Source organism: Arachis hypogaea, chromosome 12, assembly GCF_003086295.3.
Source record: "Arachis hypogaea cultivar Tifrunner chromosome 12, arahy.Tifrunner.gnm2.J5K5, whole genome shotgun sequence".
Classification (NCBI taxonomy): Eukaryota; Viridiplantae; Streptophyta; class Magnoliopsida; order Fabales; family Fabaceae; genus Arachis; species Arachis hypogaea.
The window spans coordinates 68,047,514-68,072,643 of NC_092047.1; the positions used below are offsets into that span (position 1 = coordinate 68,047,514).

At 39.5% G+C, this 25,130-nt stretch overlaps 1 non-coding gene across 1 annotated transcript; it reads right to left on the reverse strand.

Annotated features, from left to right (window-relative positions):
• Positions 1–20,229: 20,229 nt before the first annotated feature.
• Positions 20,230–20,337, reverse strand: LOC112730750 (small nucleolar RNA R71). Its single transcript, XR_003166561.1, has one exon. It is a non-coding gene; the product is annotated as a small nucleolar RNA R71 (small nucleolar RNA).
• Between the last annotated feature and the right edge of the window lie 4,793 nt (positions 20,338–25,130).

The following is a 25,130-nucleotide window of genomic DNA, read 5'->3' on the forward strand; positions in this document are numbered from 1 at the left end:
ACCAAAAGGCAAGGGTGAAAAAAAAAGGGATCCAAGGCTTTGAGCATCAGTGGATAGGAGGGCCCACAGGAATAAAATCCTGGCCTAAGCGGCTAAACCAAGTTGTCCCTAACCATGTGCTTGTGGCGTGAAGGTGTCAAGTGAAAACTTGAGACTGAACGGTTAAACTTGTGGCCCAAAGCAAAAAGAGTATGCTTAAGAGCTCTGGACACCTCTAATTGGGGACTCTAGCAAAGCTGAGTCATAATCTGAAAAGGTTCACCCAGTTATGTGTCTGTAGCATTTATGTATCCGGTGGTAATACTGGAAAACAAAATGCTTTGGGTCACGGCCAAGACTCATAAAGTAGCTGTGTTCAAGAATCAACATACTGAACTAGGAGAATCAATAACAATATCTAAATTCTGAGTTCCTATAGATGCCAATCATTCTAAACTTCAAAGGATAAAGTGAGATGCCAAAACTGTTCAGAAGCAAAAAGCTAATAGCCCCGCTCATCTAATTAAGACTGATCTTCATAGATGTTTTTGGAATTCATTGTATATTTTCTTCTTTTTATCCTATTTGATTTTCAGTTGCTTGGGGACAAGCAACAATTTAAGTTTGGTGTTGTGATGAGCGGATAATTTATACGCTTTTTGGCATTGTTTTTAGTATGTTTTTAGTATATTTTAGTTAGTTTTTATTATGTTTTTATTAGTTTTTAAATAAAAATCACATTTCTGGACTTTACTATGAGTTTGTGTGTTTTTCTGTAATTTCAGGTATTTTCTGGCTGAAATTGAGGGACCTGAGCAAAAATTTGATCCAGAGGCTGAAAAAGGACTGCAGATGCTGTTGGATTCTGACCTCCCTACACTCGAAGTGGCTTTTCTGGAGCTACAGAGACCCAATCGGCGCGCTTTCAATTGCGTTGGAAAGAAGACATCTTGGGCTTTCCAGTAATATATAATAGTCCATACTTTGCCCGAGATTTGATGGCTCAAACTGGCGTTCCAAGTCAGCATAGAAATTTTGGCGTCAAAACGCCAGAACTGGCATGAAAGCTGGAGTTAAACGCCCAAACTGGTACAAAAGCTGGCGTTTAACTCCAAGAAAGGTCTCTACACGTGAAAGCTTCAATGCTCAGCCCAAGCACACACCAAGTGGGCCCCGAAAGTGGATTTCTACACTAACTATTCTAGCTTACTCATTTTCTGTAACCCTAGGTCACTAGTTTACTATAAAAACTACATTTAGTGATTCATCTTGTACCTCATGACACTCTACACGTTTCATATTGTATCTTCTACGGCATGAGTCTCTAAACCCCATGGTTGGGGGTGAGGAGCTTGATAAACCCATATTTTATGATATATTTTGTGCTTAATTCAAGTGATTTATTCAATCCTTCACCCACTTATTCATGTAAATTGCATGGTTTTACTTTCCCTTCCTTATTATGTGATATATGTGAAAAACATGTTTCCTATGCTTTAAAAAAAATTATTTTAATTACCCTTTATTACCATTCGATGTCGTGACTTGTGTGTTGAGTAGTTTCAGATCTTCTAAGGCAGAAATGACTTAAAGGATGGAAAGGAAACATACAAAAATGGAAGGAAAGCATAAAATGGAGTTTTTGAAGAAACTGGCAGCGACGCGGATGCGTGACTGACGCGGACGCGCGCCTTAAGCAGAACACAGATGACGCGGGCGCATGACCGAAGCGAACGCGTGATAAGGAAAACACCAGATGACGCGACCACGTGACCTACGCGGACGCGTGACAGATGCCACGCACCAGAAATTACAGAAAACGCTCCCAGCAATTTCTGAAATCCTTTTTGGCCCAGATCCAAGTCCAGAAAGGACAGATTAGAGGTTATAAAGTGAGGAAATGCATCCATTCATTGGCATGTATTCAATGATTCACTTTTGATGATTTAGATGTAGTTTTTAGAGAGAGGTTCTCTCCTCTCTCTCTCTTAGGACTAGAAATTAGGATTTTTCTCGCCTTCATGATTGTCTCTTTTTATCAGGTTCAATGTTCCTTTTTAATTATTTTCTCAATTTAATTTATGAACTCTTCCATGTTACATATGATTCTTCTAATTAATGTTATTTGAGGTATTTCAGTTTATGATTGCTTTCTTTTATTTATGTTACTGTTACTTCCAATCTAAAGAAATTTTTATTCGAGTAAGTTTACTTTTCCCCTTTTGGCCTTGGTTAAGTAATTGGTAACTCATGAGTTATCAAACTCAACATGATTGATAATTGTTGTCTTTGCTAATTGAATTGAACTTCAATAACTCCAGTCTTTTCTTAGGAATTGACTAGGACCTGAGGATCAAACTAATTGGTCCACTTGACTTTCCTTTGCTTTAGTAAAGGCTAACTAAGTGGGATTAAGACTCAATTCTCATCACCATTGATAAGGATAACTAGGATAGGACTTCCAAATTCTCATACCTTTCCAAGAGTTTATTTTATAGTTATTTATTTATTTTATTTGTCATTTAAGTTACTTGTTCCTTACTTTCAAAACCCCCAATTTACAAAACTCATAACCAATAATAAGAACACCTCCCTGCAATTCCTTGAGAAGACGACCCGAGGTTTAAATACTTCGGTTATCAATTTTAAAGGGGTTTGTTACTTGTGACAACCAAAACGTTTGTGAGAAAGGACTTTTGTTGGTTTAGAAGCTATACCTACAACGAGGATTTATTCTATGAATTTCTAGGCCACGTAAAAGTTCTCTCTTCAAAATGGCACCGTTGCCGGGGAATTGCAAACGTGTGCCTTATTATTGGTTATTGTAAATATTTTTCTTTTACTTGTTTATTTATTTTCGCTCTTCTCTTTTATTTCTATTTAGCTACTATGAACTCTCACCCCTCTCGCTTTGAGTTTGGTTCTGAATTTGTTGAAAGGAATAGAAGCTATAACAGGAATATGCATCAAGGTCTAAGCAATCAAGGATGGATGGAGCCAAGAGGATCTAATCAACCCTTTCAATTACAACACCTTCCAAGATATCATAAACAAAGACCAGTCTACAATGCATACCAAGCTGATAGATATGGTGGACCTCCTGGTAGTTACCAGCAAGCCCCACCCTGTGCTTATAGACCATCCTCTCAACATAACTTCGAACCACCGCACTCACAAGCTCCTTTTCACCATTCACCACCGTATGACCCTTATTTGCCCCAATTCCAATCCAATTACTCCCAAACACCACCACCTCCCTATGTACCATGTCCATATCCATCACCTCGAGAATCACAGGCTCGCCTCAAGGAAACAGTAGATCAACTTCATACAACCCTTCATCAGCTGGAGCAAGAAATAAAACAATTATCTTTCAGACGTTTAGACACTCAAGGAACTCCAATAGTCTTATGTGGAGAATCTAATGACAAACGTAGCATGAAGGAGACATTAGAAACCCCAGTAGGTAGTAATGAGCATAACTTTGTTCTGGAACAATTGGAGGAAGCCAAATTATCCAAGAAGAAGAAGTACTGATTGAAGATTTAGGAGATGCTGAACCTCCATGGGAATCCAGAGTTGTGAAAAATTCCGTCAAGGACGTTACAATTGATGCTAAGGAGGATAGTGCACAACCCCCAAAGCAGGTATTTTATGAAGAACTAGACGGAATAATCCAAGAAGCAAGTTTCCTTGATGATGATAGTCATAAGTCAAGTTCTCCTAGTAATGAACCTGTATCCGCAAGTGAAGTCTCCGAGATTGAAGAATCTTCCCCAAGCGAATACAAAGATGATGCGGAGGTAGATTTCTCTCAACCTCTAGCTTATGACTTGAGTGATGAGGAAGACATAGAATATTTTGATCAGGACACAGTTGCAGTTAAAGACTCTTGTAACAAAGTGGAGGAATTCACAGAAGAATACATGGGAGTAGAACTTACAGAACTACTGGAAACACCTATCCCAAGGCCATTACCACCTAATACAAGCTTCAAGCGGGTACAATCCTTAACCTTTATCTTCACTTTTCCACTTGAATACGGTTTACTTGAAACAGATGGCCAGCTTAGAGCTCTCTGTGGCTTTAAGAGTAAGAGGGAAATGGCTCGCACTCAGAGCTGGTGTACAAGATCCAATAAGGTTCCACGCTTCAATTCGAAGTGCAAGGATTGGTATCAAGTTCAATTGAATGGATCACAGAAGACGCTTGGTCATCTTGGTGAGAATATAATTTCTAAACTGCCCGGATGGAAGCATATAGATCAAGACAAAGGCGGATTTAAAAGCAAAGTTTGGGATCCTGGAATCTATTCTGACATTCGTCACCCCGGGAATCTGAGAACCCGTCTGAAGCTGCTCAAAAGTTTCACATGCCTAGTTTGGGACCCTAGAGGCTGTTGGCATTCCAAACATTGGTGGAGATTTCTGGATGAATTTAAGCATAAGCCACCATAACAGGAAGCTCATCCAATGTCCAACTTAAGGACGTTAACTAAAAGTGCTAGGTGGGAGACAACCCACCATGGTATGGTCGTTTCTTTTTCAATTATTATTCCGCACTGTTTGATTTTATGTTATATTATTTTTTTGAACCTGGATGTTATTCATAGCATTTGCATTAGCATTGCATACTGCATAATTGCATACTTGCATATAAAAAAAAGGAAGGCGTGACGCGACCGCATTGCTAACGCGTTCGGGTCAGTTGCGAAAACCACCTCCCACGCGTCCGCGTCAATCACGCAAACGCGTGATCTGGAAATCGGCATAAAAATCCAACGCCCAAAAATCTAGGCTGGAATCGTGCGGCTGGTGTGCGTTTAGCACAACACGGCGCACGCGTTCGCGTCCATCACGCGAACGCGTCACTTGCACAAAAACTCATCCCACGCGAAAGCATGAGCGATGCGTTCGCGTCGCGTGGATATTATGGCACCCCAATGGAGACAGAGAGTTACACTAAAACGACACTGGAATTGTGCGTTTAGCACAATTTCCAGCGACGCGGTCGCATGCCTCACGCGACCGCGTCATTCATCCTTTCACCCATTCCGTGCGATCGCGTCACTCATGCGATCGCGTCAACCCCATTCCACCCTAGCCACGTGATCGCGTGCCCCACGCGTTCGCGTGGATTCAAATTCACTAACCCCAGTGACGCGAAACCCTACCCCCATCGCGCCCCCAGTCTTCTCCCCAACCCCCCTCTGTTCTCTCTCCCTCCTTCCTCTGCACCCATCGCCACCGCCAACCACCCCTGGCCGCCGCACCAGCGCCAACCACCCAGCCACAGCGACACCTACCCCCCTCCTTCTTCCTTCTCCCCTCCTTCTTCTTCTCCCCCCTTCTCTCCCTTCCACCACCGTGGTCAGCCACCGCCACTGCACTATCACCGCCGCGCCTCCCACCACCAACGCCCACCCCCTCCCTTCCTTCCTCCTTAACCTCCTCTCCACCATTACCCCAACCCGAAACCCCCACCACCAAACACCCACCCACCGCCGCGCCAACCACGGTTCGCTGCTGTGCCGCCCTACGTCACCGCCGCATTGCCGCCAACACCACCCCACTCCCATCATCTCTCTTAGTTCCATACTTGTGCCTCTAACCGCCAGGTTCCGCCGAACGCCACTTTTCTTTCATTCGTAGTTAGGTGCATATTTTCCAGTTTATGTTTCAAATTAGGATAGTTAGAGATGTATGTTTGTAGTGGATTCTAGGTTGTTAGGTAGCTAGGATGTGGTTAGTGGATTTAGGCCTGATAATTGCGCTGTTCGTGCTTCTTGTTTTATCAATTTCGCAATTCTGATGTTGCTGTGATATGCTATTCTTTACTGTTTCATGCTGCTTTTTACACTGCTTTTTCATGTTCATATTCCGTTTATATAATTGCAGCTTTATTTTAATTTATATGAACTATTTTTCTTGCTGTTTATTACCCAGGAACATCCAATTTTAGCCGAAATGCTGCCCAATTTTCTGTAAATTGTTTTGATTTTCATTCATGTTTTGGTTTTGGCAACTTGAATTTGGCATTCCTTAGCTTTTCCCAAACCACTTCATGAATGCACGGGCCAGCATTCTTATTCCTTTCGATTTCCTGGTTAATAAATTGCACTTTTGATGATTCGATTTTAATTTTTTGCTATTTTTTATATCTTTAAGAATCATCATCACTAACCTGATATTTTTTAATATGAGTTGCCTAGTCTTTCAATTTGTGTATTTCTTGTTACTTAGGAAATAATTCTCAATGCCACTTACTTTAACTTTCTTTCCTCCTAACTCACTGCTTTCCACTTTTTCACTTTTAACCACTTTTAACTTTCTAATTTCTCCTTGCTTTTTACCTAACTCCTTCAACCTTTTCACTCATGGTATGTTTATTGTTTTTCCTAATTAACAAGTATTCTACTTATAACATATTTTGGATTGTAATTTCTCATCTCAGCTTTTTAACTCCGACATAATCCAAAATGCACAATTATTCAACTCATTTCATAATTCCATTGCTCCTTTGCCACTATTTGCTTATCTTGTTCTTTGCCTACTTGTTTTCTTATTTTTATTATATCCTAGATTTCTGTTTTTCAGGATGGCTGACCCTCAGCAAAAAGGAAAAGGAAAGGCAACAACTGGCAAACGGAAAAGAGGTGAATCCTCTATGTCTATCCTGGAGATTATGCATGATGACTCCTGGCAGAAAAAGCACTTTACCCCGCAAGAGAAGGCTGACCAGCTCCTCCCTGCCAATGATCCCATTAAATTTGCAAACCGATACTATGAGCTGAAGTATCCGGTGTTTGCCACCTCCAGAAATTTGTACCTGGAGAGGACTCTGAAAGTTCCAAAAGAACTACAGCAGTACACTTCCGATCAGATCAAACAAAGAGGCTGGTTCTTCTTGGAGAGAAACTTGACAGAGGTCAATGCTTCCTGAGTAAGAGAGTTTTATTACAACTATTTCAAGACTTCCCTGGATGTAGTGAACCTCAGAGGGAAACAGATACTGGTCACAGAAGAGGCCATTAAGGATATTCTGTAGCTTCAGCCTAAGTCCGATCAGCCTGACGGTTACCGACAGGCTAAAGAGGACATCCGTTTTATGAGATTTGACTGGGATGATGTCAAGCAGAGGATAGCCCTTGATCCGACTGTCCCATGGGTCATGGGTAAGAACACCACAATGCCTAAAGGAATCAAGCTTATGTATCTGAATGATGAGGCTCGGCTCTGGCACCAGATCTTGAGCAACTTTGTTATGCCGAGCACTCATGAGACAGAGCTGCCTGCCACTATGATCATCCTTCTCTGGTGTGTGCTGGAGGGTAAGGACCTGTATCTGCCACGATTCATCCGGCACTATATGGCCAGGGTCCATGTCAGAGGCACCCTTCCTTTCCCTTACCTAGTCACCCAGCTAGGCCGTCGAGCTGACGTGCCTTGGGAGGATGCCGATGAGAAGTCACCTGCTGCAGACTGCAGGAAGATCATTCCTCACAGCAGAAAGTTTCAGGCCTTGGGCTACAGACCTCCATTCCTTACTGCTTCTGATAAGACAGCCACACCTTCAGCTGCCCCTTCTTCTTCCACTGCTGCACCAGCCCCACCCACTGCACCCCCACCTGCTCCTGAGCCTATTTTTCATTTGGTGCATCGACTCTTCGCCTACTTGGATCGTATGGAGCGTCGTAACAAGCGACGCTATGAGCACGTCATGTTGATGATCCGATCCGGCGGCGACATCCCCTCTGAGCCTGACACTCCTTCTGATACATCTGAGGTGGAGGCGAACGATCACGAGGAGGAGACACCTACCCAGGCTGCACAGGCAGGACCAGAGCAGGCTACACCACGGCAGGAGGAGCCACACCAGATACAGGCCGCAGATCCAGAGATTCTCATCCAGTCAGAGCCTCCTCTGCAGTAGACAGATCCTCCTACCCTTATCCAGTCTGTAGATCCTCAGGCCACCACAGAGACTCCAGTAGCCCATCCTTTCGGAGATGACACTCCTTCACACCCAGCTTGAGTGAGTATCGAGGACGATGCTTTATTTTAAGTGTGGGGAGGTTGCCATCTCTGGCGTATTTTTTGGTGAACCACTACAGACTCTTTTTATCTTATTTTGTTTATTTTTCTGTATTTTTATCTTTATTTTTATTTTTTAGTACTTGCACACTGTTCTTTTGCTGTATTTTTACTATATTTCCGTATTTTGCACTTTAGTTTATATTTTAGCCATTTAGTTTAGTTTGAAATTCTAAACTTATTAGTTATAGAATATGTGGATTAATCTGTATAGTTTACCCTTTTAGCATATGATAGTTTGGTTTAAATTGAAAATAAAAAGGAAGTAAACTAGAGACTTTAACATAATCAAAACAATCCACACACCTTGTATATATAGCATTACATGTTAGTTAGTTAACAATATTTCTTCAAGGAGAAACACTAAAACTTTAAAGCCACCCAAAAAAAAAATTTTACATTGAGAATAATGGGAACTTTTAATTTTTACTTGCATGACATGTATAACTGATATATGATTTTTGAGCTAGAGAACACACAGCCTGTGAGTTTTGAGCTTAATTATATGGTTACATTCAAACCATAATTTTTATTCCTGTGTGTTTTGCCCTTCTTTTTTTATTCTGGTGTTCTTTACTTTGTTTTAATCTATATGTCCAATTATAGAGTATAGATACATACTAAGAGATGATTGAGGCCATCATTTGAATTTTTCCTCACTATTCCCAAATTAGCCTACCTTTTACATCACCTTTGTTAGTCCCCTTGAGCTTTTTAATCCCCTCTTATTTTATAAACTACATTACTAGCCTTAAGCAGAAAAACAAAATAAAAATCCCAAGTTGAATCCTTTGTTAGCTTAAGATAGAAATTGTGTATTGTGTAAGTGTGGGAACCTTATGGGAACATGTGAAAACGAAACAATTGAATTACCATGTGCATTCAAAAAAAATAATAATAAATAAATAAATAATAAATTTTTATTTAAATAAAGGGGATACAAAAATTCCCCAATTGCAAAATAAGAAGAATCAATGCACATGGGACAAAAAATTAAAATGCATGAATTTGCAATACAAAGTGAGAAAACTTGGGCAATTAGGTTAAGAAGCTTTGAATTACAAAATATGTATGTTAAGTGAGATCTTAGACTAATCAAGGATTCACTTATTAGCTCACTTAGCTTTATACATATACCATTACCTTTACCTTGGCCCCATTACAACCTTGAAAAAGACCTCATGATTTTTGTATGCCTATATTCTATAATTGTTGATTGGTTAGATGAAGAACAAAGTTATAGAAAGTAAGGATAAAAAGAAGAATAGAGTGATTAACCCAATAAACACTGAGTGACTAGAGAGTAAAGACAAAACCCAGTGAGGGTTCAATAGCTCATCACCATATATCTCTGCTTAAATTGTTTATTGTCTTGCAAGTTTGTAAAATATTTTTACCCATCTCAATTGTAAAAGTGCTTTAACATTATCTAGGGTTTGGCTATGCATATATGATTCATTGAGAATGTGAATTAATTTAACTACATGTAAGTTTTATATACAAGTGAATAACAATTAGAATTGCATGATTCATTTAGGTAGTTTCCATTTAGAATAGATTGCATTGCATGAGATTCCACCACTTTAACCTTACCTTACTCTTTATCTTGGATTTAGCATGAGGACATGCTATTGTTTAAGTGTGGGGAGGTTGATAAACCCATATTTTATGATATATTTTGTGCTTAATTCAAGTGATTTATTCAATCCTTCACCCACTTATTCATGTAAATTGCATGGTTTTACTTTCCCTTCCTTATTATGTGATATATGTGAAAAACATGTTTCCTATGCTTTAAAAATAATTATTTTAATTACCCTTTATTACCATCCGATGCCGTGACTTATGTGTTGAGTAGTTTCAGATCTTCTAAGGCAGAAATGACTTAAAGGATGGAAAGGAAACATACAAAAATGGAAGGAAAGCACAAAATAGAGTTTTTGAAGAAACTGGCAGCGACGCGAACGCATGGACAACGTGGCCACATGCCTAAAGGTGGAAGACGGTGAGGTCGAAGATCCTAAACATGGGTGATCTTATCCTATATATAATAACCTAATAACTAAGAAGTACAAAAATATGACAGACTAGACTAAAGGTGCAAAAGTCCATTCTTGGGCCCACTTTGGTTGAGTACTTGGGTTGTGCTTGGCGTCCAACTTCAGGGATGGGCATTGAACGCCCATTAGGGGGTTGATCCAATCTACCTTGTGTTTCTTGGTGGGCATTAAACGCCCCAAAAGGGGTGATTGGGCGTTCAACACTGGCTTGGGTTCCTTTGAGGGCGTTGAACGCCAGAAAGGCGGTAGGCCTTAGGCATTCAACATCCATTATGGGCAGGCTCCTTCGAAGAAAATTATAGACCATTATATATTGATGAAAGCTCTGGAAGTTAGCTTTTCAGCGCCATTAAGAGCACATTATTTGGATCTTTGTAGCTCCATAAATTCTCATTTGAGTGCATGGAGGTCAGAATCTAACAGCATCTGCTACGCTTTCCTTGCCTCTGGATTGGACTCTGCCAAAACTCCTCAATTTCAGTCAGAAATTATCTGAAATCATCAGAAAACACAACAACTCAAAGTAGAATCCAAAAATGTGAATTTTGCACTAAAACCTATGAAAACATAATGAAACTTAAACAAAAGTTAACTAAAATAATATGAAAATGATGCCAAAAAGCGTATAAAATATTCGCTCATCAGATGCCTCCCTTAGGGGCGTTGAACGCCCATACTGCTCCCTGTCTGGCATTCAATGCCAACAATTCCTCTTCAATGGGCATTGAATGCCTGTAGGTGATCACTGGAAGGGTCTTCTTATCTCCTGAATGGAAGTTGGACATCCAGCTTCCTCCTTGTCTGGCGTCCAACGCCAGCAAGAGACTCTCCTTAGAGTGTTCTGTTTTCAGTTTTGTATGTCTCTGTCACTATTCTAAGTGTTGCACATGATCAAAAACGTTAAAAAGCAAAGGAAAATCTATAATATAAGATCAAACTAAAACAAATGAAAGGAAATTGAAAGTACTATGCTAATGATTGGGTTGCCTCTCAACAAGCACTTCTTTACCATCATTAGCTTGACAGACAGCTCCATTACGGAGGTAGGTAGGGGCTTAGATCTTCACCCCTCACAATAAACTTTCTTCATGTGCTCTCATGAATGAGCTCCACATGCTCTAGAGACAGGATCCGGTTCACAGTATGTGGCAGGACTGGACTTTTAGTTAAGACAACTCTCATGCCAGGTGAGAGGTCAATCTTCTTGTTCTTCCAGCCCTTGGGTACCTTCTTCTTAGTACCTTCCTTTCCAGTGCTTGATGATGTTTGTCCAACACTAAAACTTAAAATTGGTGTCTGGGGGTTCTGTAAAACTCTGCACTGAGAGTGAAGGCTGAAACATTATGTGTTGCACAATGGTACCTCCTTTGTCAGAGGGAGACTTAGGGTTGGGGATCTTGAACAGGATCCCAACCTCAGGACTATTTCTCCCTTTTCCACATCTTTTAAGACCTTTACAGTAGCAAGGAAAGGCCTTCTAAAGATAATGGAATTGTCTCTATCCTCCCCAGTGTCTAGGATCACAAAATCAGCAGGGAGGTAAAGCTCTTCAACCTTCACCAGGACGTCTTCCACCATGCCATATGCCCTTTTTAGGGACTTGTCTACCATCTCCAATAAGATCTTGGTGGGCTGCACCTCATGAATTCCCAGCTTCTTCATCACAGAAAGAGGCATAAGGTTGATGCTTAAACCAAGGTCATATAGTGCCTTCTAAAAAGTGATGGTCCCTATAGTGTAGGAAATCAAGAAGCTTTCGGGACCAGGTAGCTTCTGAGGGAGCTTCTTCTGGACTAAGGCACTGCACTCCTTGGTTAGCACCACAGTCTCATCTCCCTTTGAAGTTTTCATGCATGCCATGGAAGGGGGATCCTTCTCCAATCCCTCTGCATGAGAGGAATTGGTCTTCAGCTTCCTGAGGATTGCCAGGAACCGAGCAATTTGCTCCTCCTTAGGTTCCTCTTGCTCATTTGAAGAGGAATATTCCTTCTGCTTATTTATGTGTGTAGGGGCGTGCATGATGATGTTCCTTACTTCTTCATGAGCCCTGATCTCCTTGAGTTCCTCAACAGCAGGCTCGTCTTTGGGTTCGGTTACAACCTCCATAGAGAGGGCCTTGCACTCTTCCCTTGGAATTACTTCCGTGTTGCTGGAAAGAGTGTTAGAAGGGATCTCTGGGATCCTCTTGCTCAGCTAACCAACCTGTATCTCCAAGTTCCTGATGGATGACCTAGTTTTTGCCATTAAACTGTGAGTGATCTTGGAGAGGTTAGAGACAATGGTGGCCAGGTCAGAGAGGCTCTGTGTGAAAGTCTTCTTCTATTGCTGAGAGAGTTGAAATAGTCTGTTGTTGAATCGGTTCTGGTTCATTCTACCCTGATTGTTACTGAAGCTTTATTGAGGCTTCTGTTGATCTTTCCACCCAAAATTGGGGTGGTTCCTCGATCTCTGATTGAAAGTATTCAAATAGGGATTGTTGTTGGAGTTTCTGGAGGAGTTTTCCATGTAGTTCACCTCTTCCATGGCGGTCTAGGCGTTATCACCAGCATCCAATTCATACGTTGTTTATGGATAATAAGCATCTGAGCTCTGTGTCCCACTCAAGTGTTGAGAGATCATGTTAATCTGCTGAGACATGAGTTTGTTCTGAGCCAAGATGGCGTCTAAGGTGTCCACCTCCAAGACACCTCTCTTATGAGCTGCCCCATTGTTCACAGGGTTCCTCTCAAAAGTGTACATGTATTGGTTATTGGCAACCATGTTAATAAGCTCCTACACCTCTTCAGGCGTCTTCTTAAAATGGAGGGATCCACTTGCAGAGTGGTCCAATGACATCTTGGACACCTCAGACAGACCATCATAGAAGATGTTTAGCATGGTCCAGTCTGAAATCATGTCGGGAGGGCATCTCCTGATCAGTTGCTTGTATCTTTCCCAAGCTTCATAGAGGGATTTACCCTCTCTCTGTCTGAAGGTTTGTACTTCCACCCTAAGTTTGCTCAGCTTCTGGGGTCAAAAAAATTTAGTCAAGAATCTATTTACCACCTTCTCTCAAGTGTCTAGGCTTTCTTTAGGCTAGGAATCCAGCCATAGCCCTGTTCTGTCTCTTACAGCAGAGGGAAAGAGTATGAGCTTGTAGACCTCTGGATTTACTCCATTAGTCTTGACAGTGTCACATATCTGCAAGAAGTCAGATATAAATTTGTTTGGATCTTCCTGTGGAAGTCCATGAAACTGGAAATTTTGTTGTATTAGAGTGACCAATTGAGGCTTCAACTCAAAGTTGTTTGCACCAATGGCAGAAATAGAGATGTTGCGCCCATAGAAGTCAGAATTGGGTGAAGTATAAGATCCTAGGACCTTTCTTACGTCTCCCCCATTATCTGGGTTGCCATTGTTGTATCTTCAGCTTCTTGTTCTAGAGCTCCTATGAGATTCCTTATGGCTCTGCTAGCCTGAGCTTGTTGCAGAGGCCTTCTTAAAGTCCTTTCAGGTTCAGAATCTGAATCAAATAGATGTTCTTTATCCATATTCCTACTCATAAATAAGAAGAAAGAAATCAAGAAGAAAAGAAGAAAAGAGTCTCTATGTCAGAGTATAAAAGACTCCTAGTGAGAGAGTTAGAAAAAGAGAAAAAAAAAGAAAGATGTCTTTTAATTTAAAAAGAATTTCGAAAATAAAGAGAGAAAGAAGAAGATTTTCGAAAAAGAAGAGAGAGAAAAGAGTTAGAAATTTTTGAAAAATTATGAAAGAGAAAGAATAATTAAAAGACACCAAACTTTTTAAAATTAAAATAAGATAAAACAAATCATTGACTAACAAGATTTGAAAATAAAATAAAATAAAATAAAAGATTTGATTTTGAAAATTTTTAAAATTTTAAAAAGAAAGAGTCAATCAAAGATTTTAAAATTTAAATTTGGAAAGCAAAAAAAAAGTCAAATAAGATAAGATAAAATTTTAAAATTTTAAAATAAAAGATTTGATTTAGAAAAATTTTGAAATTAAAAAGAGAAAGTCAAAGAAAGATTTTGAAATTCAAAATTTGAAAAAGTCAAGAGGGAGAGAGAAAACAAAATAAGATAAGATTTTTAAAAATTTAAAGATTTTAAATTTTAAATTTTAAAAGAAAGAAAACCTAACAAGATACTAAAATTTAAAATTTGAAATTAAAAAGAAAGATAAGATAACAAAATTTTGAAATTAAAGAAAAAGGTAAGATAAGATTTAAAGATAGAAAAGATAAACAACAAAAACAAGATTACTAATCAAGACACCAAACTTAAAATTTTTGAATTTAAATTGAAAAAAATTTCGAAAATATTTATTTAAATTTTTTTTTTCGAAAGTTAAAAAAGAAAAGACAAACACTATACAGACACTAAACTTAAAAATTGTAAGATCAAAGAACATAAATTTCAAAAAATTTAAAAAAAGAAAAACACTAAAAGACACCAAATTTAAAAGTTTTGAAATCAAACAAAAAAACATGAAGAAAATTTCGAACACCAAGAAAGAAAAACAAGAACAATTTCCAAAAATTCGAGAAAAGAAATGAAAATCAAAGGGACACCAAACTTAAGACTTGACACAAGACTCAAACAAAAGAAAAAGATTACTCAAGATGAAAATATTTTTGAAAAATTTTAAAAAGAAAATAAGAAACACAAAAAGAAAAACAGTACAAGCTACCTGATCTAAGCAGCAAGACAACTGTTAGCTTGTCAATCTCGAACAATCCCCGGCAACGGCGCCAAAAACTTGGTGCGCGAAAATGTAACTCGCACAACTGAACCGGTGATGAGCGGATAATTTATACGCTTTTTGGCATTGTTTTTAGTATGTTTTTAGTATGATTTAATTAGTTTCATTATATTTTTATTATTTTTAATTAAAATTCATATTTCTAGACTTTACTATGAGTTTGTATATTTTTCTGTGATTTCAGGTATTTTCTGGCTGAAATTGAGGGACCTGAGCAAAAATCAGATTCAGAGGTTGAAGAAGGACTGCAGATGCTGTTGGATTCTGACCTCTCTGCACTCAAAGTGGATTTTCTGGAGCTACAGAACTTCAAATAGCGCGATTCCAATTGCGTTGGAAAGTAGACATCCAGGGCTTTCCAACAATATATAATAGTCCATACTTTGAATAAGGTTGGACGACGTAAACTGGCATTGAACGCCAGTTCCATGCTGCATTCTGGAGTCAAACACCAGAAACAGGTTGCAAAGTAGAGTTCAACGCCAGAAATAGGCTACAAACTGGCGTTCAACTCCAAGAGAAGCCTCTACACGTGTAAAGCTCAATGCTCAACCCAAGCACACACCAAGTGGGCTCCGAAAGTGGATTTCTACATCATTTACTCAATCCTGTAAACCCTAGTAACTAGTTTAGTATAAACAGGACTTTTTACTATTGTATTAGACATCTTGGGACGTTTAGTTCTTAGATCATGGGAGCTGGCCATTCGGCCATGCCTGAACCTTTCACTTATATATTTTTCAACGGTAGAGTTTCTACACACCATAGATTAAGGTGTGGAGCTCTACTGTTCCTTAAAGATTAATGCAAAGTACTACTGTTTTTCTATTCAATTCAACTTATTCCACTTCTAAGATATTCATTCGTACTTCAATATGATGGATGTGATGATCGTGACAGTCATCATCATTCGCAACTTATGAACGCGTGCCTGACAACCACTTCCGTTCTACCTTAGATTGAATGGATATCTCTTGGATATCTAATACAGGGGACCGTGTCCGAGTTATTAGTGTCTTCGTGGTATAAGTTAAAACCTATGGATGGCCATTCCTGAGATCCGGAAAGTCTAAACCTTGTCTGTGGTATTCCGAGTAGGATCTGGGAAGGGATGGCTGTGATGAGCTTCAAACTCGCGAGTGCTGGGTGATGAGCGGATAATTTATACGCTTTTTGACATTGTTTTTAGTATGTTTTTAGTAGGATCTAGTTACTTTTAGTGATGTTTTCATTAGTTTTTATGTTAAATTCACATTTCTGGACTTTACTATGAGTTTGTGTATTTTTCTGTGATTTCAGGTATTTTCTGGCTGAAATTGAGGGACTTGAGCAAAAATCAGATTCAGAGGTTGAAGAAGGACTGCTGATGCTGTTGGATTCTGACCTCCCTGCACTCAAAGTGGATTTTCTGGAGCTACAGAACTCGAAATGGCGCGCTTCCAATTGCGTTGGAAAGTAGACATCCAAGGCTTCCAGCAATATATAATAGTCCATACTTTGGCCAAGAATAGACGACGTAAACTGGCGTTCAACGCCAGCTTTCTACACAAATCTGGCGTCCAGCGCCAGAAAAGGAGCCAAAACCAGAGTTGAACGCCCAAACTGGCACAAAAGCTGGCGTTCAACTCCAAGGAGGACCTCTACACGTGTAACAATCAAAGCCCAGCCCAAGCACACACCAAGTGGGCCCCGGAAGTGGATTTATGCATCAATTACTTACTCATGTAAAACCTAGTAGCTAGCTTATTATAAATAGGACCTTTTACTATTGTATTTGGCATCCTGGATTGTATTTTGATCCTGTGATCACGTTTTGGGGGCTGGCCATCTCGGCCATGCCTGGACCTTTCACTTATGTATTTTCAACGGTAGAGTTTCTACACTCCATAGATTAAGGTGTGGAGCTCTGCTGTTCCTCAAAGATTAATGCAAAGTACTTCTGTTTTCTATTCAATTCATCTTATTTCGCTTCTAAGATATCCATTCACACCCAAGAACGTGATGAAGGTGATGATTATGTGTGACGCACATCACCATTCTCCCCTATGAACACGTGCCTGACAAACACTTCCGTTCTACATGAAATAAGCTAGAATGAATATCTCTTAGATCTCCTAACCAGAATCTTCGTGGCGTAAGCTAGAATGATGGCGGCATTCAAGAGAATCCGGAAGGTCTAAACCTTGTCTGTGGTATTCCGAGTAGGATTCAATGATTGAATGACTGTGACGAGCTCCTAACTCACGATTGCAGGGCGTTAGTGACAGACGCAAAAGGATAGTAAATCCTATTCCAGCATGATCGAGAACCGACAGATGAATAGCCGTGCCGTGACAGGGTGCTTGAGCATATTATTCACTGAGAGGATAAGATGAAGCCATTGACAAGGGTGATGCCTCCAGACGATTAGCCGTGCCGTGACAGGGCATTGGATCATTTTCCCGAGAGATGACCGAAAGTAGCCATTGACAGTGGTGATGTATCACATAAAGCCAGCCATGGAAAGGAACAAGACTGATTGGATGAAGATAGCAGGAAAGCAGAGGTTCAGAGGAACGAAAAGCATCTCCATTCGCTTATCTGAAATTCCTACCAATGATTTACATAAGTATCTCTATCCCTATTTTATTATATAATATTCGAAAACACCATTATCACTTTATATCTGCCTGACTGAGATTTACAAGGTGACCATAGCTTGCTTCATACCAACAATCTCCGTGGGATTCGACCCTTACTCACGTAAGGTATTACTTGGACGACCCAGTGCACTTGCTGGTTAGTTGTATCGAAGTTGTGACATATTATGAATGTGTAATCACGATTACGCGTACCAAGTTGCTCACGTGCCAGGAATAGTTTGAGCCTGGACATCACAATTTCGTGCACCAAGTTTTTGGCGCCGTTGCCGGGGATTGTTCGAGTTTGGACAACTGACGGTTCATCTTGTTGCTCAGATTAGGTAATTTTCTTTTTGTTTTCTTTTCAAAAATTTTTCAAAAATATTTCTAAAATTTTCTCATCTGTTTTCAAAAAAAAATAAAAATGTTTTCAAAAATATATTTTTATTCAAAATTTTGAAGAATGAATTCTAGTGTTTCATGAAGCATGTAAAGCCTGGCTGGCTGTAAAGCCATGTCTAAATTTATTTGGACTGAGGCTTGCAATTTGTTATCAAGAGCAATATACTCTGGTGTTTAATGCTGAAGCTTGGCTGGCCATTGGCCATGTCTAGTGTTTTGGACTGGAGCTTTCTTTGAAAGCTTGGCTGGCTAGTGAGCCATGTCTAATTCCTGGACTGAAGCTTTAGACTAAAAATGCAAGATTCCTGGAATTCATATTAAAAATTTTGGAATCCTTATTTTTCTTTTTTTTATTAATTTTTCAAAAAATCCAAAAAAAATTAGAAAATCATAAAAAAATCAAAAATATTTTTCTGTTTCTTGTTTGAGTCTTGAGTCACATTATAAGTTTGGTGTCACTTGCATATGCATCTTACATTTTTCGAAAATATCATGTATTCATAGTGTTCTTCATGATCTTCAAGTTGTTCTTGGTAAGTCTTCTTGTTTGATCTTGATGATTTTTTGTTTTGTGTCTTTTCTTGTTTTTCATATGCATTCTTGAATTCTTAGTGTCTAAGCATTAAAGAATTCTAAGTTTGGTGTCTTGCATGTTTTCTTTGCATTAAAAATTTTTTAAAATGTGTTCTTGATGTTCATCATGATCTTCATAGTGTTCTTGGTGTTCATCTTGACATTCATAGCATCCTTGCATGCATTCATTGTTTTGATCTAAAAATTTCATGCATTGCATAATTTTCACGTTTTCATAAAAATTCAAAAAAATAAAAAAAAAATATCTTTCCCTTTTTCTCTCATCAAATTCGAAAATTTGAGTTGACTTTTTCAAAAATGTTTAAAATCAAGTTGTTTCTTATAAGTCAAATCAAATTTTCAATTTGAAAATCTTATCTTTTTCAAAATCTTTTTCAAAAATCAAATCTTTTTCTAAATTCTTAGTTATTTTCGAAAATTCCAAAAATATTTTTCAAAAATCTTTTTCTTATTTTTATACCAAATTTTCGAAAATAACATAATCAATTAATGTTTTGATTCAAAAATTTGAAGTTTGTTACTTGCTTGTTAAGAAAGATTCAAACTTTAAGTTCTAGAATCATATCTTGTGATTTCTTGTGAATCAAGTCATTAATTGAGATTTTAAAAATCAAATCTTTTTCAAAATTAGTTTCTAAAATATCTTCTTATCTTATCTTTTTCAAAAATATCTTTTCAAAATATCTTTTCTAACTTCCTAACTTCTTATCTTTTCAAAATTGGTTTTCAAAATTTGTTTCAACTAACTAGCTAACTTTTTGTTTGTTTCTTAACTTTTTCAAAACTACCTAACTAACTCTCTCTCTCTAATTTTCGAAAATATCTTCCCTCTTTTTCAAAAATTTCCTTTTAATTAACTAATTATTCTTATTTTTTTATTTTTGATTTTAAAAATTTTCGAAAATTACTAACATTTTTCAAAAACCATTTTCGAAAATCACTAACTCTTTTTCAAAAAAAAAAAAATATTTTCGAAAATTCTCCCTCTCCCATCTCATTCTATTTATTCATTCATATCCTAACATCTCATCTCACATCTCTGCCATCCTCACAGTTGTGTTTCTTCCATTATATTACATTCTTTGTCTCCACCTCTTCTTCTACTCACACAGGGATCCTTATACTGTGGTATAAAGGATCTCTATTATTATTATTATTTTTCTGTGCCTTCTTCTTTGTCATATGAGTAGGAGCAAGGATAAGAACATTCTTGTGGAAGCAGATCCGGAACCTGAAAGGACTCTGAAGAAAAAATTAAGAGAGGCTAAAATACAACAATCCAGAGATAACCTTTCAGAAATTTTCGAACAGGAAGAGGAGATGGCAGCCGAAAATAATAATAATGTAAGGAAGATGCTTGGTGACTTTACTGCACCTAATTCCAATTTACATGGAAGAAGCGTCTCCATTCCTGCCATTGGAGCAAACAACTTTGAGCTGAAACCTCAATTAGTTTCTCTGATGCAGCAGAACTGCAAGTTTCATGGACTTCCATCTGAAGATCCTTTTCAGTTCTTAACTGAATTCTTGCAGATATGTGATACTGTTAAGACTAATGGAGTAGATCCTGAAGTCTACAGGCTCATGCTTTTTCCTTTTGCTGTAAGAGACAGAGCTAGATTATGGTTGGATTCTCAACCCAAAGATAGCCTAAACTCTTGGGATAAGCTGGTCACGGCTTTCTTAGCCAAGTACTTTCCTCCTCAAAAGCTGAGCAAGCTTAGAGCTGATGTTCAAACCTTCAGACAGAAAGAAGGTGAATCCCTCTATGAAGCTTGGGAAAGATACAAACAGTTGACCAAAAAGTGTCCTTCTAACATGCTTTCAGAATGGACCATCCTGGATATATTCTATGATGGTTTATCTGAGCTATCAAAGATGTCACTGGACACTTCTGCAAGTGGATCCATTCACCTAAAGAAAACGCCTGCAGAAGCTCAAGAACTCATTGACATGGTTGCTAATAACCAGTTCATGTACACCTCTGAAAGGAATCCTGTGAACAATGGGACGCCTATAAAGAAGGGAGTTCTTGAGGTTGATACTCTGAATGCCATATTGGCTCAGAATAAAATATTGACTCAGCAAGTCAATATGATCTCTCAGAGTCTGAATGGAATGCAAGCTGCATCCAACAGTACTCAAGAGGCTTCTTCTGAAGAAGAAGCCTATGATCCTGAGAACCCTGCAATAGCAGAGGTAAATTACTTAAGTGAACCTTATGGAAACACCTATAACTCAACATGGAGAAATCATCCAAATTTCTCATGGAAGGATCAAAAGCCCCAACAAGGCTTTAATAATGGTGGAAGAAACAGGTTTAGCAATAGCAAGCCTTTTCCATCATCAACTCAGCAACAGACAGAGAACTCTGAACAAAATGCTTCTAATTTAGCAAATCTAGTCTCTGATCTATCTAAGGCCACTGTAAGTTTCATGAATGAAACAAGGTCTTCCATTAGAAATCTGGAAGCACAAGTGGGCCAGCTGAGTAAAAGGATCACTGAAATCCCTCCTAGTACTCTCCCAAGCAATACAGAAGAGAACCCAAAAGGAGAGTGCAAGGCCATTGACATAAGCACCATGGCCGAACCTGTAAGGGAAGGAGAGGACGTGAATCCCAAGGAGGAAGACCTCCTGGGACGTCCAGTGATCAATAAGGAGCTTCCCTCTGAGGAATCAAAGGACTCTGAGGCCCATCTAGAGACCATAGAGATTCCATTGAACCTCCTTATGCCCTTCATGAGCTCTGATGAGTATTCCTCTTCTGAAGAGAATGAGGATGTTACTGAAGAGCAAACTGCCAAGTTTCTTGGTGCAATCAAGAAGCTGAATGCCAAATTATTTGGCATTGATACTTGGGAAGTTGAACCTCCCTTGTTCATCAATGAACTGAGTGATCTGGATCAACTGACATTACCTCAGAAGAGACAGGATCCTGAAAAGTTCATAATACCCTGTACCATAGGCACTATGATCTTTAAAGCTCTGTGTGACCTTGGTTCAGGAATAAACCTCATGCCCCTCTCTGTAATAGAGAAACTGGGAATCTATGGGGTGCAAGCTGCTAAAATCTCACTAGAGATGGCAGACAGCTCAAGAAAATAGGCTTATGGACAAGTAGAGGACGTGTTAGTAAAGGTTGAAGGCCTTTACATCCCTGCTGATTTCATAGTCCTGGATACTGGAAAGGAAGAGGATGAATCCATCATCCTAGGAAGACCTTTCCTGGCCACAGCAAGAGCTGTGATTGATGTTGACAGAGGTGAAATATTCCTTCAATGGAATGAGAACTCCCTTGTGTTTAAAACTCAAGGATCTCCCTCTGCAACCATGGAGAGGAAGCAGAAAAAGCTTCTCTCAAAGCAGAGTCAACCAGAGCCCTCACAGTCAAACTCTAAGTTTGGTGTTGGGAGGTCACAACCAAACTCTAAGTTTGGTGTTGAACTCCCATATCCAAACTCTAAGTTTGGTATTGGAGAGTTTCAACAAAGCTCTGCCCATCTGTGAGGCTCCATGAGAGCCCACTGTCAAGCTATTGACATTAAAGAAGCGCTTGTTGGGAGGCAACCTAATGTTTATTTATCTAACTCTATTATTTTTGTTTTTCATGTTTTCTTAGATTCATGATCATGTGGAGTCACAAAATAAATATAAAAATTGAAAACGGAGTCAAAAATAGCAGAAGAAAAATCACACCCTGGAGGAGCATCTGTCTGGCGTTCAGCGCCAGAACAGAGCATGGTGCTGGCGCTGAACGCCCAAAATGGGCAGCTTCTGAGCGCTGAACGCCAGAACAGGCATGGTTCTGGCATTCAACGCCAGAAATGGCACACAAATGGGCGTTGAACGCCCAAAATGGCCACCAACCTGGCGCTGAACGCCCAGAGTTGGGTACAAAGGCATTTTTACATGCCTAATGGGTGCAGGGATGTAAATTCTTGAACACCTCAGGATCTGTGGACCCCACAGGATCTACTCAGGATCTGTGGACTCCACAGGATCCACTCAGGATCTGTGGACCCCACAGGATCCCCACCTACCTCCACTCACTTCTTCTCACCCCTCTCTTTCACACAACCCCATAAACACTCTTCCCTAAAAACCCCTCACCAATCACCTCAATCTCTCTTCCCCACTAAACCTTCACCACTCACATCCACCCACTCTTCCCAATAAACCTACCTCATAAACTCCACCTACCTTCAAAATTCAAAACCAATTTCCCACCCAAACCCACCCATATGGCCGAACCAATACCCCACCTCCCTACCCTATATAAAGACCTCCATTTGGTGTTGTGATGAGCGGATAATTTATACGCTTTTTGACATTGTTTTTAGTATGTTTTTAGTAGGATCTAGTTACTTTTAGGGATGTTTTCATTAGTTTTTATGTTAAATTCACATTTCTGGACTTTACTATGAGTTTGTGTGTTTTTCTGTGATTTCAGGTATTTTCTGGCTAAAATTGAGGGACTTGAGCAAAAATCAGATTCAGAGGTTGAAGAAGGACTGCTGATGCTGTTGGATTCTGACCTCCCTGCACTCAAAGTGGATTTTCTGGAGCTACAGAACTCACCATGGCGCGCTTCCACTTGCGTTGGAAAGTAGACATCCAGGGCTTTCCAGCAATATATAATAGTCCATACTTTGGCCAAGAATAGACAACATAAACTGGCGTTCAATGCCAGCTTTCTACCCAAATCTGGCGTCCAGCGCCAGAAAAGGAGCCAAAACCAGAGTTGAACGCCCAAACTGGCACAAAAGCTGGCGTTCAACTCCAAGGAGGACCTCTACACGTGTAACAATCAAAGCCCAGCCCAAGCACACACCAAGTGGGCCCCGGAAGTGGATTTATGCATCAATTACTTACTCATGTAAACCCTAGTAGCTAGCTTATTATAAATAGGACCTTTTACTATTGTATTTGGCATCCTGGATTGTATTTTGATCCTGTGATCACGTTTTGGGGGCTGGCCATCTCGGCCATGCCTGGACCTTTCACTTATGTATTTTCAACGGTAGAGTTTCTACACTCCATAGATTAAGGTGTGGAGCTCTGCTGTTCCTCAAAGATTAATGCAAAGTACTTCTGTTTTCTATTCAATTCATCTTATTTCGCTTCTAAGATATCCATTCGCACCCAAGAACGTGATGAAGGTGATGATTATGTGTGACGCTCATCACCATTCTCCCCTATGAACACGTGCCTGACAAACACTTCCGTTCTACATGAAATAAGCTAGAATGAATATCTCTTAGATCTCCTAACCAGAATCTTCGTGGTGTAAGCTAGAATGATGGCGGCATTCAAGAGAATCCGGAAGATCTAAACCTTGTCTGTGGTATTCTGAGTAGGATTCAATGATTGAATGACTGTGACGAGCTCCTAACTCGCGATTGCAGGGCGTTAGTGACAGACGCAAAAGGATAGTAAATCCTATTCCAGCATGATCGAGAACCAACAGATGAATAGTCGTGCCGTGACAGGGTGCGTGAGCATATTATTCACTGAGAGCATAAGATGAAGCCATTGACAAGGGTGATGCCTCCAGACGATTAGCCGTGCCGTGACAGGGCATTGGATCATTTTCCCGAGAGATGACCGAAAGTAGCCATTGACAGTGGTGATGTATCACATAAAGCCAGCCATGGAAAGGAACAAGACTGATTGGATGAAGATAGCAGGAAAGCAGAGGTTCAGAGGAACGAAAAGCATCTCCATTCGCTTATCTGAAATTCCTACCAATGATTTACATAAGTATCTCTATCCCTATTTTATTATATAATATTCGAAAACACCATTATCACTTTATATCTGCCTGACTGAGATTTACAAGGTGACCATAGCTTGCTTCATACCAACAATCTCCGTGGGATTCGACCCTTACTCACGTAAGGTATTACTTGGACGACCCAGTGCACTTGCTGGTTAGTTGTATCGAAGTTGTGACATATTATGAATGTGTAATCACGATTACGCGTACCAAGTTGCTCACGTGCCAGGAATAGTTTGAGCCTGGACATCACAATTTCGTGCACCACTGGGCGTAGTGACAGACGCAAAAGGATCAATGGATTCTATTCCAGTATGATTGAGAACCGACAGATGATTAGCCGTGCCGTGACAGAGCATTTGGACTTTTTTCACTGAGAGGATGGGATGTAGCCATTGACAACGGTGATGCCCTACATAGAGCTTGCTGACGTTAGGATTTTTGCCAGTAAAGAATGTCATAAAAATAGTCGCGTTGTAGATATAGTCTCTAAACCGACAAAAATCCCTTCGTACAAACATTTTGGGTGTCACAAGTAACAAACCCCTTAAAAATTGTTAACCGAGTATTCAAACCTCGGGTCGTCTTCTCAAGGAACTGCGAGGAAGTATGTTCTTATTATTGGTTATAAAGGTTGTAATCGGGGTTTAGAAGGTGAGAGGCAAGTAATTTAAATGATGAGTGAATTAAATGGCAATTAAAAATAAATAATAACGGTGAAACAACTTTTGGCAAGATAAGGGAAATTAGAAGTCCAACTTAGTTATCTCTCTCAACAATAATGAAAGTTGTATCTTAATTCCACTTGGTCAACCTTTACCAGGGCAAAGGAAAGTTA